This window comes from Neomonachus schauinslandi, chromosome 12 (genome assembly GCF_002201575.2).
Source record: "Neomonachus schauinslandi chromosome 12, ASM220157v2, whole genome shotgun sequence".
Lineage (NCBI taxonomy): Eukaryota > Metazoa > Chordata > Mammalia > Carnivora > Phocidae > Neomonachus > Neomonachus schauinslandi.
This window is the reverse complement of record NC_058414.1, coordinates 18,071,427-18,090,088: the sequence shown is the minus strand read 5'-3', so window position 1 is coordinate 18,090,088 and position 18,662 is coordinate 18,071,427. Positions and strand designations below refer to the sequence as shown.

Below are 18,662 nucleotides of genomic sequence, written 5' to 3'. Positions count from 1 at the left end.
CGCGCGCATAGCCCTCGCTCGGAGCTAGTCCCGCGCTCGCTGTCCCCGGCCGCAGCTTTCTTTCTAGCCGCTTCCGTTCGCAGTTCCCAATCTGTAGACGGACTTAGAAAATATTGTTAAAGATGAAGCCACGTTTCAACGCTGGTGTTAGGGTCTTTTACTAAAATGGTGGAAAGTTGTTGCAGAACAACTCGGGAGATCACACATCTTACAGAGATGGAGTTTACTGCGAAAATTATCATTGGAGTCAGGGTTGAAGGATGTATATCGAATAGAAAAAGGCTTGGCTGGACAGCCTCCTGACTCACCTACCCACCTCCTACCCCATCGGGCATGTCCTCAACTTGGGGGGGGGGTGGGGACTCTAGCTGTTTTTCTACAGAAGGCTAATTCCTGCTCCCTCTTCGGATTCCGTTTAGGTGACGCTTACCTCTTAGCACCCAGTTATCGGAGTCCCTAAGTTGTGACCTCCTTAGCGGCTTCCCCAGTATCTTGAAGTTCTTGGAGAGCTGGAACGGTGGCCTGTTGCCCTGTATGGTAAGATGGTTAACACCGTATAATACTTAGTAAATAAGGAAGAAATCAACTTAGCACAATAGGATCCCAGTACCCACTTTCAAGTACTTACCTATGAATTAGGTTCCTTGCCATTGAAGTTATTCTAGGAGGGTTTGACAACTGTTATTGGACATCCTTCTAAGTGCACCTGAGACCACTGTAAGTGGTAGTCCAAGTCTTCGCTGCTTCTTTTGTTGTTTTTCTTTTCTATTCCGTTTCTGCACCTTTTCTTCTGGCATTCAGTTATCAGAGCTCCAAGGTAGTGATCTCCTTACTGGCTTTCTTGCTGCTCTACTCTTTGTATTCTCTTTAGTCCGTTTTTCTAAACTTCTACTGCCGTTTTTTTGAGGCCTGGGAGTGGGTTGTGGATAGTAGTGCTATTTTGGCTTGGGTTTCATAGTCACTAAGATTCAGTGTTAGATTGGACTGTTAATTTCCGAATGAGCTATATACACTGCTAGAGCAGAACGCTGTTCACTTTGCAATTTTATTTATTAACTTTAAAAATCTAAAATATACTGTAATTTAGTAACCGAGTTTTGGCATTTAGTTTTTCATTTTTTTGAAGGTCTAAGAATTTAGAATTGGCCAGACCCTTTCTCAGCTGAGAAGCTTGGTTTTGTTTCCTCTTTTGTGCCCCTCCTTGCTTTCTCTCCGGCTTCATGTTCACACCCAGCAGTGGAAGAAGGCAGGGTTGTTTCTCTCCAGAAAACCTTTAGTGCTAGAGTTTGCACCTTGAACTTTAAGAAATTCTCGTCCTTGGCTATGTGCCACTAGTTTTGAAAAGATGCAGACCACTTAAGTTGAGCAGAAGAGCAGTATCTGGTCACTTGTGAGGACTAATTCATAGGATCTGACTGGGCCACACAAAGCAGGAGTGAACTACTACAGTTACTTAGAGTTATGTAGAGGTTAGCACTGCTATTGCTGGTCATCTCAGTGCAGAGGAACTCCCACTTTCCTGAGAAGGAGCTGGTAGTGGCTGGCAGAGCAAGTGAGATCCGATTAGGCAACCAGATAGTTGTAAATTTTTTTGACCCTGGAAAAACAAGAGTGTTTAAACAATAGCATCTTCATTGAAGGCACAACTGTTCAAAATCTGGGAAGAATGTTCAGATGACTATCACATTGACTGCAACACTGGTCATTTTCTGATTTGTTCTTAAAATCTGAGCTAAGAGCCGGGAGCTCTGGGTACAACATGTTCCACTCTCTACCAGGGCTGTTATGGAAAATAATACATGTAATGCAAAATTGTCCTGTCTGAGGTAGTATTATTGAGTCCTATCAGTGGTAGTATAATTATGGCTGAGTTATCTACCTACCCATTATTTTACTTTCTCTTTGCTGTTTATGAAACATGTGCCAGGTTATGATACTTGGGATTTAAGGATGTCAAGGGGTGAGAAGGAATGTGTGTTAGGGAAATCATATTATTGGCAAACTATTAACATTCCTTTGTGTTTGTCAGTGGTAATACCAAGTTCTGGTCATTTTATTAGGAAGATGAGACTTTGTAACTCATTCTCAACCAATATTTATCTTTCTCCTGAAAAGATAGTGTTTATTACTGCTGAGTTCAAAACCTGAATTTTGTCAATAAACACAGTTCTTTTCTTTTCTTTTTTTTAAAATTTTTTATTGTTATGTTAATCCCCATATATTACATCTTTAGATTTAGACGTAGTGTTCCATGATTCATTGCTTGTGCATAACACCCAGTGCTCCATGCAGAACGTGCCCTCCTCAATACCCATCACCAGGCTAACCCAACCTCCCGCCCCCCTCCCCTCTAGAACCCTCAGTTTGTTTTTCAGAGTCCATCGTCTCTCATGGTTTGTCTACCCCTCCAATTCCCCCCTTCATTCTTCCCCTCCTGCTACCTTCTTCTTCTTCTTCTTTTTTTTTTTTCTTAACATATATTGCATTATTTGTTTCAGAGGTACAGATCTGAGATTCAACAGTCTTGCACAATTCACAGCACTTACCAGAGCACATACCCTCCCCAGTGTCTATCACCCAGTCACCCCATCCCTCCCACCCCACCCCCCACTCCAGCAAGCCTCAGTTTGTTTCCTGCAATTAAGAATTCCTTATATCAGTGAGGTCATATGATACATGTCTTTCTCTGTTTGATTTATTTTGCTCAGCATAATACCCTCCAGTTCCATCCACGTTGTTGCAAATGGCAAGATCTCATTCCTTTTGATGGCTGCATAATATTCCATTGTATATATATACCACTTCTTCTTTATCCATTCATCTGTCGATGGACATCTTGGCTCTTTCCACAGTTTAGCTATTGTGGACATTGCTGCTATAAACATCGGGGTGCATGTACCCTTTCGGATCCCTACTTTTGTATCTTTGGGGTAAATACCCAGTAGTGCAATTGCTGGATCATATGGTGGCTCTATTTTCAACTTTTTGAGGAACCTCCATACTGTTTTCCAGAGTGGCTGTACCAGCTTGCATTCCCACCAACAGTGTAGGAGGCTTCCCCTTTCTCTGCATCCCCGCCAACATCTGTCGTTTCCTGACTTGTTAATTTTAGCCATTCTGACTGGTGTGAGGTGGTATCTCATTGAGGTTTTGATTTGGATTTCCCTGATGCCGAGTGATATTGAGCACTTTTGCATGTGTCTGTTGGCCATTTGGATGTCTTCTTTGGAAAAATGTCTGTTCATGTCTTCTGCCCATTTCTTGATTGGATTCTTTGTTCTTTGGGTGTTGAGTTTGATGGGTTCTTTATAGATTTTGGATACTAGCCCTTTATCTGATATGTCATAACACAGTTCTTTTCTTTTCACTGATGTATTCAACAATGATTTTAGGAAGATGTAAAAATCGGGGTCCCCGCATGGCTCAGTCAGTTAAGTGTCTGCCTTTGGCTCAGGTCATGATCTTGGGGGCCTGGGATCGAGCTCCACATTGAGCTCCACATCGGGCTCCCTGCTCAGCGGGGAGTCTGCTTCTCCCTCTTCCTCTGCTCCTCCCCCCTGCTTGTGGTCTCTCTTTCTCATGTAAATAAATAAAAAATCTTTTAAAAAAACTCTTTTAGAAAAATGTAAAAATCACTCCAAATTTATTTAAATTGTGCAATAGATTAACTCAGTGGGCCCAGTGAATTAATCTCAAAATAATTAAAGTCTTTTTAAATTAAATTTTAATTTTTAAAATAATTTTTGATTTACAGAAAAGTTGCAAAGTTCCTATGTATACTTCACCCAGCTTCCCCTAATGTTACATCTTCTATTACCAAGAGACACGTGTCAAAAAAAGGAAAGTAACATTGGTGTATTAATATTAACTAAGCTACAGAAATTTTCAAACCTCACCAGTTGTCCACTAATGTTTTCTTACTGCTTCAGGATCCGATCTGTGATACCACATTTAAACTATTGAGATCTTTGTTGAAGGTGTGTTCGGGAATGGAGGGAAATGAATAAGACAAAATCATTTTCCATTCTGTTGAAGACTGAACAAAATGCCTGAGGATTCAGTACATGGCAAATTGCTTTGACTCTGGTAGGCCCCTGCTCAGGGGCTACCTGGGTGTTAGCACCTTGGTTGTCTCCCTTCCGTGTCCGGTTCCCAACAGGTGGCGGTGACGCCCTGTGGCATATGATTGAGTGATCCATGTGCCTAAAGCCTGGTGTCTGCTCTCATGGCCCTAGGCCCCACCACCCGTTGCACTAAATGTAAGTTTTTGGAGCGCAAGAGAGCCCTCTTGCTGCTGGGAAGTCCATTAGAGCAGTGGTTACAATTTAGTGGCCAATAACAGGGCTGTGTTGTTAGACTCCCCGGTTTAAACCCTGCTTCTACTTTGTGACTTTCAGCAAGGACTTTAGCCTTTAAGTTTCACTTTTCTCATCCCCATTTCGCAGAGAGGAAATGAGAGTTGTAGTGAGGTTTAAATTGTGTAATTTTCAGAGATTGTAAGGAAGAGGGCCCCTACAGAGTAAGTACTTAGTAAATGTTACCTGCTATTATCACTGTGTTCCAGAAACCGTGGGTGGCCCAATCTCCCAATTGGGTGGTCAAGAAGTAACCAAGACTCAATGTTAGAGCAAAAGCATAAGGAAATCAAACTTTTATTTATTGTCCAGAAGACGATGAGAGTTCTAAGGAAGACTATTCCATTGATAAAAGGAAAGAAATATGAAACTTGGTAATAGGATTCTAGAAAGCAAAGAAAATGAAAATTTTCACTACTGCAAATCAGGTGGGGCAAAGGTCACGCTAATCCTCTTTGTGTGGGTCCAATTTTAATCTATTTGTGGCTGAAGTGAGCACAGTTCTCATCACCATCTTAAGCTTAGCTCACATTTAAGCAATGAATAAACAGGAAAAATGTCCTAATTTGTAGAGATTAATTTTATAGTGACCATCAGGAATACTTCAGTTAGATTTCTACAGAAAAAGGCATATTGTATAACTTTTATAATAAACATAACTCGGAATTTGCATGGTGTTTGGCATTTTTCAGAGACCTTTCATACTCCCCTTTTCATGTGACTCTTGAACTAAGGGAGGGTGTAGGAATTATGATATATATTTTGTTGAGATAGAAGCTCAGAGGGATGAAAGCATATCAGAAAGGGCCTCATAGCAGAAGCGATGCCGCGTCAAAGCTTGAGGGATGTGAAGGGGGTTCTCCAGGTAGATGGGAGGGGGTTCCAGATGGAAGTGCAGCAGAAGGTAGGGAATGGTGAGAGAGGAGAGGGGAGTTCTTTTGTGAGACCAAACACCTCAATACATCTGATGCTTTGACTAAGGGGAGCAATGTAGAGGCAGGGCTTTCTGTGCCAGGCTAGGAGTTCAGACTTCATTCTCTGCAGTGAGTTGCTTTGAGGCAAAGGACAGTAACAGGATCAGGTTTCAGTTTAGGAATATCACTGGCAGTAGTATAAAAGATAAACTCAAAAGGAAGTTAGTGGGGAGGTTCAAGAGAGCTGATATATTCTAAACCCGTTGGTCATGGGATCTCAGGTCCCAGATGGGTGACAATGAGCAGAAGTAACCAGCCAGTTTAGCACCAGCAGCATAATACTGCCTGCAACGAAAGCACGAGATTTAGGGGCAGAAACCACTCGTTCCTGCTTTGGCGTTATCAGACTTGGAAATTTTCCTGATGCATTGCCATTTAATTTCCTTTTGCTTACCTCTCTGTGTAATGAGAGTGCAGTATTTGTATAGTATCAACTTAAGTTTGTTAAATAACATTGATGGAGTACTTCCAACAACAAATCAGGACTTGGGAATGAAGACAAATGTGAAAATGTCTTAGGCTGGTCCCAGAATCCTACCCAGGATAGAGGGTTCAGCAGGCTGCCTAAGCAGGGTGGATATGGAGAGTTTAGAATCCAATTTTGAGCTGTTTCTATCATAAGTAATGATTCCAGGGACTTCCACGTTTTATTGTCTCCCTGGAAAGTAGAGTGGCCCCACAGAGTTATACAGATATTTCAAGTTTAATATTGTATTACACCCAGGGATCTCTCTTGAAACCTGGTAGGAAACAAAATAAAATGTCCACTCGGTTTGTATGGATAACCATCTCAATTTGTTTATTCTACTTGCAAGTGCAGAGAAGTGACTGCCTGCCAGAGAGAGAACAGGGTGTGATAGATCTCGGACAGTAAACTGAGCAGACGAAGTGCTTTGTTTTTAGCATGCTGGACAGGATCGCCCCAGGACCTGAACTTTTTATATCTAACATAGGAAACCCAAAGAAATGCCCTTCCCTCCTGATTCTGGTCCTGTGGATTTTGTCAGGACCTCCATGATCTTTTGAGTGCCTTTGTAGCACTTATTAAGAGAGAACAGGCTACCACAGGGGACCACTTTCAAAGCTGATCAGTCACATGCCCAGGAGGTCTGTAATCTTATCAACAAACAAATCAATTTCCTAACATGATATGAAGAGGGTAAATAGAGAAATCCCTGAGTAGAAGCTGGCCAGGGAAATTCTGATGCTGACAAAATTTTGGCAGTGGAAGTTTGTTTACAATTTCTCTTGGAGGCAGAAGAAAGTATTTTATGCAGTAGCATGGTTTCTAGAAAGTTAACTGTAAATGTAATTTTTGCAAGTGGAATTTTTTTAAATGCACTTCAGGAGGTAGCCGTTTAAAGGATTCTTTTGGAGAACCTCTTGTGATCATTCTTTATCCTTCATAGGTTTGTATTTTTTATACTCTTTGCCCATCCCATTTTTCTAAAGCAAGAATTATTTGTCATTGTCTTACAAGCTAAATAAATTGGTCTTGGCTTTCTGAAACAACTTCTTTGGTCTTTTCTTTTTTCCCCCTTTTTTATTTTATTTTTTTTAAAGGTTTTTTAATTTATTCATTCGAGACACAGAGATAGAGAGAGAGAGAATATGAGCAGGGGGATAAGCAGAGGGAGGGGGAGAAGCAGGCCCCCCGCTGAGCAGGGAGCCCGACGCGGGGCTCGATCCCAGGACCCTGGGATCATGACCTGAGCCGAAGGCAGACGCTTAACCATGTGAGCCACCCAGGTGCCCTCTTTCCCTCCTTTTTAGATAAAAACAAGGTTTTTTGTTTGTGTTTAAAATCCTCCATTTTCTTATTTCTTTTCTTCTCTTTTTTTTTCATTTCCCAGAATGACCATATGATAAGAAGCCTAAGAATTTATTGACTTTGACTTTTTATCAAGGCAAAACCCAGAGAGAAGGAGGACAGCCCCAACCACCCTACCACCTGCCTATAGAAATGTACAGGTATCCTACTGTCTTGTCACAGGGATCCTGAAATGCCATCCTAATACTTTATCTTATGTTAACAGATTCTCATTTTATTTTTTAAAAAGATTTTATTTTTAAGTGATCTCTACATCCAATGTGGGACTCGAACCCACAATCCCGAGATTAAGAGTCACACCCTCCACTGACTGAGCCAGCCAGGTGCCCCTAGAGCTTCACATTTTAAAATACCAACACCCTGGAGCATTATTGCATTAAATGGTCTATTACAGCATAACACTTAATGGAAAATTATCTGATTATTTTTCTCCTGGCAATGAGAAAAATGGGAATTTTAATGGGAGTGTAGGAAAAAAGGGGTAATCTTGGAATCTGGGGCACCATCCTAGAGAGACAGGCTTAACTAAAGGAGAAAGTTCCAGGCTGCCAAGAAGCTGCAGAAGGGATACTGAGTGCCTGGGGAGTATGCTGGAGAAGCTGTTCAGTATCAAAGGAAAGGAAAATGGGAAGCAGAACTAAAGTAAACTTGGATTCCTGCACAATTTAATTTAAGGAAGACTGGATTTTCTTTATTTCTTTATTTCTTTATTTGAGAGAGAATGAGATAGCGAGAGAGAGAGCATGAGAGGGGGGAGGGTCAGAGGGAGAAGCAGACTCCCTGCTGAGCAAGGAGCCCGATGCGGGACTCGATCCTGGGACTCCAGGATCATGACCTGAGTCGAAGGCAGTCGCTTAACCAACTGAGCCACCCAGGCGCCCGGAAGACTGGATTTTCTTAGCACATTTAACTTCAGTAGTTGCCAACCATTTGAGAAGAAAGGGAGACCTGAATAGAGACCTTTTCTTTCCAATATTTACTGATCACCCATATAGATTAGGCACTTTGCTAAGTGCTCATCATACAAAGTAGAACCGGATATTTTTGTCCTCAGAGAATTTATATTCTTTAAGGAAAGGCCAAAAGCATAAAAAACTAAGGAAAATATATTTTCAAGTTGTAATATGTGCAATGAAGAATACAAAACCTATACTTTTTGTATTTTTTGTCTTCCACTCTACAATTTGACTACCTTGCAAAATCTGTGGTACAATAGAGAGAAGTTGGCAATGATTACCATCTTCACTAATTTACATCAACTACTATTGATTTAGGTCCCATGTAAGACATCCTGTGTAGGACTTCTAGGGATAATCTTATGATTATCTTGGAAAGGCTGTAAACTTAACATTCTAAGCACTGACGGGCTCCCCAGAGCCAGCTCTAATCATTAAGTAGGTGAGGTGGACCGCTGTCTGTGAGGTTTGATTTTACGATTTATCTTCTGTCTGCTATCCCCAACCTACCAAAATGCCCACCCTTCAGTGGCATCTTCAGAAATTCCAGGGTTGAGAATTCTAATAGACTGGCCTAAGGAGAAGAAAACAGGGAAAGGTGATTAGTTATGGAGCTGCTGGTGATAAGAAGAAAGAGGCATAAGGAATATACCCAGAGCCCCAGAAAAAAAGGTATTGAGAAAACTGATGGAAAGTGCTCCATGTAGGACAGTGAACTCATGACACTTCCAGATCAGTAACCCAGGTAAAGAGTAGAGTGGGGAACAGAATTCCTCCTAAACTTTAAGGGTAGAGTGGGGAGCCACTTGAGGTCCCTGCTTGTTCAACTGTTATAGGGGACTATAAATCTATATTATGCTAGGCTGCATGTGCAGTCCTAAACATTCTTTTATGCATGTGATTACTAAAGCCACTACAAGGAGAAGTCAGGCAGATGACTTAAGTTATTTCTCTATTACAAGGATCATTGTAGATAGAATACCGAGGGACAATGTAAAATATGGCTATGCCTTGTCTCTCACTAGTGAAAGAGGTAATAAGAGGAATATGAACTAGAGTAATCAAGTAAAACTGCTATCTTCTTGAGCCTTTTCATGGGCACACATTTTTTTATCTGCCCGGCATCCTTTGGGGGGAACACATCCCCCACCCTCTTTCCAAAGTATTCCTGGTCAGGTTGTTTGGCCCAAGGATGGGTATGTGGTCCAGACTCAGTCAATCATTTTATCTTTCTAGTCACAGTGATTAATTCCTGAAAGAGCATTTAGCCAGAAGTCTCTCTGGTTATTTACCAGCTATCCAGAAAAATACCCTTTTTCCAGGATCATAGGCAACTCTGGAGGCGTGAGGCAGCCAGAGTCCATCTGGCTGACACATGGAGTCAGCTTGAAGATGAAGCCAAGCAGAGGCAAACGGGATAGGGAGTGAGGGCGGAGAGGTCCTAACCTATACCATATCCACTCTAAGAGATCCTTGTGGGCGTGAAGCTGAGTAGAAGGGCAGGTTTCTACCAGTCTCTACGTATGGGGCAATCAGGTCTCTGACTCACCATAGAACTAGTTGTCCTCGTCAGAAGGGGACATTTCTCCTAGGACATTTATCGTGGAAGGGACCGATGATAGCAAATAACCAGGTGGGACTATTTGCAGTTATTTGCCTTTGGGTAACTTCGAGTTATACCTGTCTGCTCTCTCTGAAGCCTTCCTGTGCACCGCATTCTCCACCCCCCTCCCCAACCCCGCTGCCTTCTGTCAACGTGCATTACCATTCACCTAGGGGAAAAATGAGTGAGGAAGAAATAGCAAGACTGAGATAGCATCCAAACCCAACATAATTAGTCTTCTTGTCTTTCTCAGACATCAGTCTTCAGAATGTTTGAAGGCAGAACTGTGTCTCCTGCTCCTGGATGGTCAAGGTCTTACACAGCACCAGAACTTAGGAAGCATGTCAGTGAACATGAGTGAATCTGGAAGGGCCTCTATTCGTATTTAGCCTGAGAAAGTCATTGCTTTGGATGAAAGCACTGCCTCTCCAAGCATCCTCTTAAAAAATGCAAATACTCAGAGGAAATGTAAGGTACTGCCCTGTTGCCCAGCAATTCTCGTTTTTGGCAGCTATCAGAACAAGGGAAAATACAAACACTGGATTTTAGAGAACAGTCTGAGTATGATAGAAAGGGCACTAATTTGGTTAACTAATTTGGAAAACAGTTTGGCATATCTCCTAAAGTTGAATATTTGTATGCGTATGATCCAACAATTCATTCCGAGGGATGGACCCAAGGGAAACTCATGCAGATTTACAACAGGAGATGTGTGCAAGAATGTTCATAGTTGCACTGATCACAGTGTGAAAACCTGGAAACAGCTCAAATGCCCATCAACAGGAGAGTGGATGGATGAATTGTAATATATTCACGAACTGACTATCACATGGCAATAAAAACAAATGAACTATGCTAATTCACTACAATGTGGATAAATCCTAGAAATGAAACGTTAAGTGAAGAAAGCAGATGTCCTAAAAGTATACAATATCATATAATTTGTATAGAGTTGAAAACAACTAATATAAGAATATACTTTATAAGCTTAAATCTTAGTTCATTCAAACACTGCCTGAAATCTTTGGAAGGATTGACAGAAGAGGTAAAACTTGAATCATAAATATAGTTGGATTGACAGAAAATGAGTGATCTGTTCTACTGTGTGATTAAGCATAGACTGAGGCGGGAATATGTTTGGTGACTAAGAAGATAAAAAGATGATACTGTCAAGAGTACAACTAGACGTGAGCTTTCTAAAAACTGGTATTGTGTGTTATTTATCCTTGTATCCCCGTGGCCTGGCAAGGTCCCTAGAAAAATAGAGTTCAACAACTGTTTGTTAAGTGGATTAAATAAATGAATAAAAACATAACTTAAAAAAGAATATACTTTATAGAACTACATATAGATGCAATAAAACTATGTATTTAAAAAACAAAGGAATTCTAGATGATGGTTGTATTGAGGGGGGACATGAGGGGAGTGGGCTGGGGGACCCCATGGTTAGATGAAAGTTACAGGGGATAGGGAGTGAGGGTGGAGGGCATTATTAAGAACAACGAAATTAGTAAGTCAAGACAAAACTGGTTTAAAAAGTGCGATTTCTGAGTGATGATGATGAGGGAAAGGTGAAGGGAGACAGGGAAAGGTTCGGGGAGTAATGCTGGGGATGAATTAGCATCGCTTCACCAAGAGCTCTGGAGACACAGGGCTGGTAAGTAGGCAGGTGTGTCTGTTCAGCCACATGGGAGGTCTTCAGGGAGGATGTTTTGAGCAATTGTGCCTTAGAGTAGTCCTTGCAAGGGAGGAGGGTGAAGAAAACTGTCAGACTGGGTCTCTCCAATGCAGAGATAACCACCCCTGGGCACCACTTCTGGGCTGCCTCCGTGGCCCATTTTGGTAGCAGTTAGGGAAATCAGATCTCACAGCCTGTGTTTCAGCTGAGGCTGGAAGTGGTGGGAGAAGCCAACATGTCAGGGTATGTGGCTTATCGGCCCAATGCCCAACAGCAGCAAGGGGAAGGTCCTGACTCTCCCAGGCACGACTCTAGCCGGCCCCAGGTGGAGTGAGTTCCTGGGCTATAAGGGTCACTGAGCCAGAGCCGGGGCTGGAGGGTCTAGGCCAGAGAGGCACCAAGGGAAACGAAGAGGAGCATAAAATGTGTCCTATATGAGCAGGGGCTGGGGAGGTCAGACCCAGCTTTGAACCCCTTTGTGAATTTGGATACCTTTCTTAATTTCCCTCGCTCCTCATAGGGAATGTGTGAATGGTGAAAGCTACCACGTTGGGTTGTGAGGATTCGAAAGAGATGATGTATATAATGCAACCAGCAGTCTTTGGCACCTCAGAAGGCCTCAAAAAATGGAACTCCCCTTTGTGCTGCCTCATGCCCTGAAGCTTAAGGGGGATAGTACTGGATGGGGGAGCAGGCCCGGCTTCATTATCCTTCTCCTCATCCCACCTCACACTTGTCCTGACCCTGGGCAGCCGAAGGGCATTAGGCACCTGTGTTAGAGGGTGTTAGAGGATGAAAGAGAGAAGGCAATTCCCGACATTGGTAGTCCTGGCCTGTACCTCTCCCCTGTGCTCTTGGCTTGTGAAGCTTTTGGGTGTAAAGAGGCACCCCAAAGATGGGTGTTTCAAGCAGGCAAAGAATTCACCACCCCCCTTGCAATGATATTCTTTAACTATCTGTCTAATATATACTTTGGTTGGGGGCAGAGCTGGCCCCAGCAGGACAGAGGCACCCCTTTTCCAGTGTGTCAGGAGTTGGGCCTGGGGACTGGAGGTCACTGATGCAGATCTCCATTCATTTCAGGGATGTGTTAGCTCCTTGATGACTTACTACCTGTCGACCTGGTCATTCTTTTACGAGTCTAGAGCCCCTCAAAGGGTGACTAGACCTCTCGGTAGCTGATGGCTGTCATTTTAATCAGGATCCCCTTTCTTTTTGGTCCTTTAAGAACATCCATTTCCTGGTTTGTCGCCTTACCCAGTTATGTGTGAGTGCTGTCATAACACTCGCAGGTTCCTGCGCTTGAATACTCGCCAGGTCCTAAAATAAATGCATACTGCTGTTTTGGCTGGTGAAATGTAGTATTGCGTAAGTGGAGCTTTCGATTTGGCAGATCTGAACAAGAGATTTAAGTTTTCCTTTCTTGTTCTTAATTTGGTGTCTAATTTGGGGGTAAAATGAAATTATATGGGGATCGGAAGAAAGCTCTCCAAAGGGGCCCTCCTTACCATTAGTGCATATTTTATACATGCCCCAACTCCAAGACACACCTCCTCAGGAGCCCTTTCGAGGACAGAGAACATTCCTAATCACTAGATTGCCTCTCTTCCCTTTGAGTTATCCCCGTGTCCTCCACAAACATGTAAAAAATTCTGCAGGAGTGGCACTCCTGCGCACTCTTTGCAAATTTTCTTTGGTCCCCATCCAATGTCCACAGATCCAGTTGGCCCCAACTTCTTTCTAGCAGATAGTGGGCAAGGAAGTAGGACATCATCTAAAGACTTCATACCACTGACTGCAAGTATTACTGGAGAAATAACGTTCTGCCTGCTCCCATAGTACCTCTTGGGCCCGCAAGAGCGAAGCCTGGAATCCTACAATTAGAATTTCTTTCCTTTGGCTAAATTTTGAATGTTCCTAAAAGAACACTGTATTAGAGGACTGGCATTAAAAGGTGTCCTGAGTCATCTCTATCTTTAATGTGAATGGGGAGCTTGGGTCAGTGGAGGCTCTGAGGACAGCTGGAGGATGGGAGGAGGAAGAGAGGCTGTGATTAGGTAAGCTCAGGACACAAAGAGAGCTTCCACTTTGATAGGAGCCATCTAGGGCCTACTTACAGGTGGCAAGTAACATTTTGACATTAAATTCCCTCTCTCTTGCCAGCAGAAGTGCTCCCTGCCTTTAACTTTCAAATTAGAAATGTCTATTTATGGTAGCAATGGAAAACCAGGTACATTAGCAAAGTCAGCAGAGGTTGGAAAACCCCTAGAAAAAATACCAGGAAAGTGTCACCCAAAACCCAATTTATTTTTTAAAAAGTTAAACACTAAAAAAAAAAAAAAAAAGTGAGAGTCAAGAAAAAAGGCTCCTTGAAAGACAGAAACATGCACTATGATATTTTCTGCCCTCTCTTTTTTTGTCCTGTGATATTAGGCCACCCTTTATGAAGGTCATCGTTTCTGAAAATCAATAACTTTAACTAATTGTTAGGATGTCTCCTGAGGCAATGGGAGATAATACGGTAAGGAAACACTAGGCAGTTGCTGAATCAGAGGAAGGGATCATTCCAGAATGCAATTAAGCCCAGCACGGGCGCCCCCTTTTAATCAGATCCCTCACTCTCTGTGGGGCTCACCCTTTGGCCTAGACTTTATTGAGCCACTGGATTAAAGGCATGAGAGCTGAGTCTCATTTTGTTCCATGTTTAATCTTAGAGAAGCCATTTATTCCTTTTACCAATTTTCAGGACGAGTCCTAGGAAGTGTTAAGAATCGGGTGTGAATCGTGATTACTAATGTTATATGGTTCTTTTGCAGTTTGCAAAGCACATTTATATGCATTGTTGCATTTCGTCTTTCGCACCAGTCCACATCATCATTATAGTATTGTCACAGTTTTGCGCCTGGGGAAACCGAAGCTTGAAGAGATTTTGTGACTGGTCTAAAATCATAGAGAAAGGGATGGTTCTAAACTCAATTTTTCACCCCCAAGGCCTGTTGTTCCACCATTCACAGTGATTCTGAGGAGATGCCAATTGTCCACCACACTCCTCACTCCTAATTTTATTAATAATAATAGTGGCAATAGTGACTGACACCTGGGATGGTCACATGAAGCCAGGTACATCTCATTTCATCCTCATTCCAATCTATGCTATAGATTTTATAACTTATTTTACAGTTGAGTAAACTGAGGCTCGGAGAGTTTAGGTATGTTATCCCAGGTGCATAGCTAGAAAGTGATAGAGACGGGATTCAAATCAAGGCCTGTTTGATTCCCCAGCTCTTAACCACGCACGTTCAAGGCCTGTTTGATTCCCTAGCTCTTAACCACGCTCGCTACTATGACCCTGCTGTATCCTTTGGCTGCTCTTTCAAGGTTTCCACCCCCTTCCAAATGTCTGATTCAACAGAGCAGAAGCACACAGAGTGCTTGCAAGGTCAGAGAACAGACTACAGGCTATAGGAGGACATGGAATGGACATGGGTCTTCCAGGACTTATTCCAGTGGGAGACATAACTGACCTGTGGAGCAAAGTTGTAACAACAGATGCTTTAGTTGGGGGGCAGGCATGGAGCTCGTTGGGGGTAAAGGGAAAATGGGACTGACCAACCCACACTGAGGCATTAAGTCCCTCCCAAGGGACTCATTATGGATCCTCTAGCCTGAATCATTCATTTTTTAATAGCAGGATGGGGTGCTTAACCCCCAGGCATCCTTTACTAATAACGCCCTATGGCAAGGCAGAAGGGCAGTGTCATCAGCCGGGTGTGAAGGTAGCAGCCCGTTCTGTACACGGCCGCATGGACCCAGGACTGTAAGACCCCCTGCTTGGTTACAGATGCTCCAGAGCTGAGTAAATCCTAAAAGATAAACTTTGAGGTAAAGGCCATAATACACTTAAGTGCTACTTGGGGTTTGGCTTCGGTTAAAAACAATCAAATGTCCCCAGCCACCTTTTCAAGATATTTAGCTCCTTTCCTCCCTGAACGATCCTGGCAGACGGGTGTGGGAAGTTGGTGAGAGAAGGTCTGGGAACAAGACAATTTGTCCAAATCCATGAAAAGAAACCCTTTGGAGATTTGGAGGAGGTGGGAGAATCCATGTGTCTTCCGTCTTCCACCATTCCCTGGGAAGAAGTAGAGCAATTTTTCTCTCTGTCGAGGCTCATGGGTCTCAGCCCTGGCTACACATTAGCATCAGCTGGGGGACTTTTTCGATCTACCCATGCCTGGGACCTACCACCCCAAAATCTCTGGGGGTGTGGCCTAGGTACTGTAATTTTTATAAGCTCCCCAGAGGATATTACTGCTCTAGAATTCCACAATCAGAAACAAAAGAACTGACACAAGCGTCCAATTAAACTTTCTACCATTCTGGTGCATTCGGAAGGGAAACAGTCATTATAGGTTACTTTTAAAGAGGGGAAGAGAGGCAGAGAGTGGAGAAGCAATTCGTCAGGACAGAGGGCTGGTGAGGGCAAGGGTGAGGTAGGAGGAGCCTCCTTTTCTTTTTGCTCTCACACATCCTTTCTTCTGGTAGTATATTACAATATCAGTAGTCCTGAAGGCTTAGCTTTCTATGTTCCCAGGCAGGAGGTCTCTACTCCTTCCCTGGAGTGACCTTTCCAGTGAGAACTATACCACTGTTTTAATGTGTTTCCTGGTAAGGAAAACCCACATCTTTCTTTTCTAAACCTCAGCTCTTTGCAAGCCCAAGCTGCGGGTCATGAGACGCCTGCATCTGTTTAGGAGCCAGGGACCACGTTTAGTGCATTCTGGACAGAGCGGAACACGTGCACATGCAGTGAAAACGCATTCAGACCTACCCTGGTCTCAGCTTTCCATGCAGCTGTAAACCCAGCATGTCTGCTACTGAATCTACAACAGCTAATTCTTTTAGGGCACAGAGCTAAATCTCCCAGGGGGCCTGGCCTGGAGCTGCTGCCTGAATTGCTGCCTGCTTAAAGGTGAACTCGTGTTTCTTGATTTAACTGGGTCAGTTCTGTTGTTTATTTCTGCCATTCAATTTCAGGGCAGAGCTGGCTTCTGCAGGAGGGCAATTGACGGAGGGTGCCGGCTCTAAGTGACTGGGGCAGGTGCTCAGTAACCCCCTGTGAGTATTATTTAATTTTGTTCCTCCCCCAGCCTCATGGTGTATGCATGAGTTGTTATGTGACCGAGTTCTATTTTTAACTGCCAACATGCTCTGTTCCACTGGAATCATGTTCTTTAGACACTGCATTATGCAAGCTGGCTCCAGAGTTTGCCAGGAGTGCTCAACTAAACTGTGACAATTCCCAGCCCTGGTCACTGAAACCCCCACAGTGACGCAAACAGCAGGCTTTCTTGCTGCAGAATAGAGTTGCAGTTGTGTCCGGCGCTACCTGATGAGAAAGCCACGTCTGGCCACTTTGATCAGCTTCTCTCATCTTGTCTCCTGCCTAATCCCAGAATAAATCCTGTGGGTCTTGGGGAGAGGGCATTCACAAGGCTGCTGGTGAAGAAGATGAAACTTGAAACAAATCGTAATGAGGCGCAAGCAATGTAATGCTCATTGTAACGTAGCTCCTCGGGTTGCAAGCAGGAGAGGAGAAACCGTGGTTTAGGTGGAGGGCATCCTGTGGAGAAGCCGCTGTCATGGAGGTGCTCCTGTTGAGTCCTTCATTATCCTAAAGGGAGTACATTAGATAAGTCCATTGGTGGGCTCCTGGGTTGTTTTCTCAGGGTAATCAGAGAGAAGTGGCCCTTGAGAGTTGGTTTCTATTGCTTGCCACCAAAGAACCCTGACTGATACTAACATTCTCCCTGCAGAGACTGCTGGCTCTGCCCCTTCTCTAGGTCATCTTGAATAAGCCGGTCCTCCGGTCCTCCAGAAGAAGTCAGAGGGAAAACCCCAGGCTCTGCACAATTCTCAAAAGCCACAAGGGCCACCTTGTGCACAGCTGCCTCCCCGGCAGAACAGACCTTGAACCTAGTAGGTGCTTAGTAAATGTTTGTGGCCTGAAAGAAGATATGGGGTGGACCAAAGAATTGTTAGGGAAGACTGAGAACCAGTTTCAGGAAAGGAGAAGAATGAAGCATCTCTGGAGGGGTTTAGGTAGCAGGACTGAGGTCCCTGACAGTTTCCTTGGGACATTGCTGCTGAAATGAATGATCTCCAGCTACTCTTATATTTTTGAGTGTATATACCCATGCATCAAAATCGAGAGGGAGAGTGTATCAGAGTTTTCCAGAGAAAAACAGGACAAATAGAATATACACAGAAAGGGGAGAGGGAGAGAGAGGGAGGGGGAAATTATGATAAGGCATTGGCTCACACAATTATGGAGGCTAGCAAGTGCAATCTGCAGGGTGGGTTGGAGTTGGAGACCCAGGAAGAGCTGATGTTTCACTTCAAGGGCCATCAGGCAGAAAGAACTGACGTTGCAGATGAAGCCCAAAGGCAGTCTGCTGGGTAATTCTCCCCTACTCAGGGGAGGGTTGGTCTTTTTGTTAGATTCAGACCTTCAACAGATTGGGCAAGCACCATCCACATACGATTAAAATGTTAATCTTGTCCAAAAATACCTTTGCAGAAACTCCCAGAATAATGTTTGACCAAATGGCTGGGCATCCCATAGCCCAGTAGATGCATTAAATTAACCATCACAAAGAGGAGGGGGAAGAGAGGGAGAGCACATCTGGCCTAGTTTGATTCATAGGACCATCCCTTTGGCCAGTAGAAGGCAGGTTGTTTTGCTGGGCAATTCCAGAGACTTTGCACAATGGAGCAGAACTTATTTCCCAAAGGGAAAGTGGGGAGCTATTACCAGGAGAAAGGGGAGTGGATACTGAGAAGCCACAAGACGAACAGCTGGCTCTTCTTTAAGGAGTTACTTCATCACTTGCCTCTATGTGGGTTAACAGCAAAACACATCTCTCTGCTTTGACTGCCTCTTTCAGCTCCTCTTCTCTGTGTGAAAGGGAGAGCAGCTGGGATGGGGAAAGGATTTCTGTCCCTTTGCTCCTTTGCCTCCAGTCATGAGTAGATTCAACTATTTGAGGGTAGACCATCAGCTCCAGACCCTTACTCTTAAAGGTTTGTTCTAATGCTTCAGTGTTCAAATGCTGGGTCTAAAAAGGCTCCCCAAACTGTAAAAGGTGCTCACAAGACAGCTCTGCCCCAGAAGAGTTTGAATCTATTGTATTCTGGGTATTTTCCTTCTTTTCCATTTTTTACCTAATACAGGTGTCATGTAGCTGTGACTGCTGCTAACCCATGCA

At 43.6% G+C, this 18,662-nt stretch overlaps 1 long non-coding RNA gene across 1 annotated transcript; it reads left to right on the top strand.

Moving 5' to 3' along the window:
* Positions 1-490: 490 nt before the first annotated feature.
* LOC110574254 lies at positions 491-17,232 on the top strand. Its single transcript, XR_002479956.1, has 3 exons — positions 491-537; positions 16,432-16,512; positions 17,211-17,232. It is a non-coding gene; the product is annotated as an uncharacterized LOC110574254 (long non-coding RNA).
* The last annotated feature ends 1,430 nt before the right edge of the window (positions 17,233-18,662 follow it).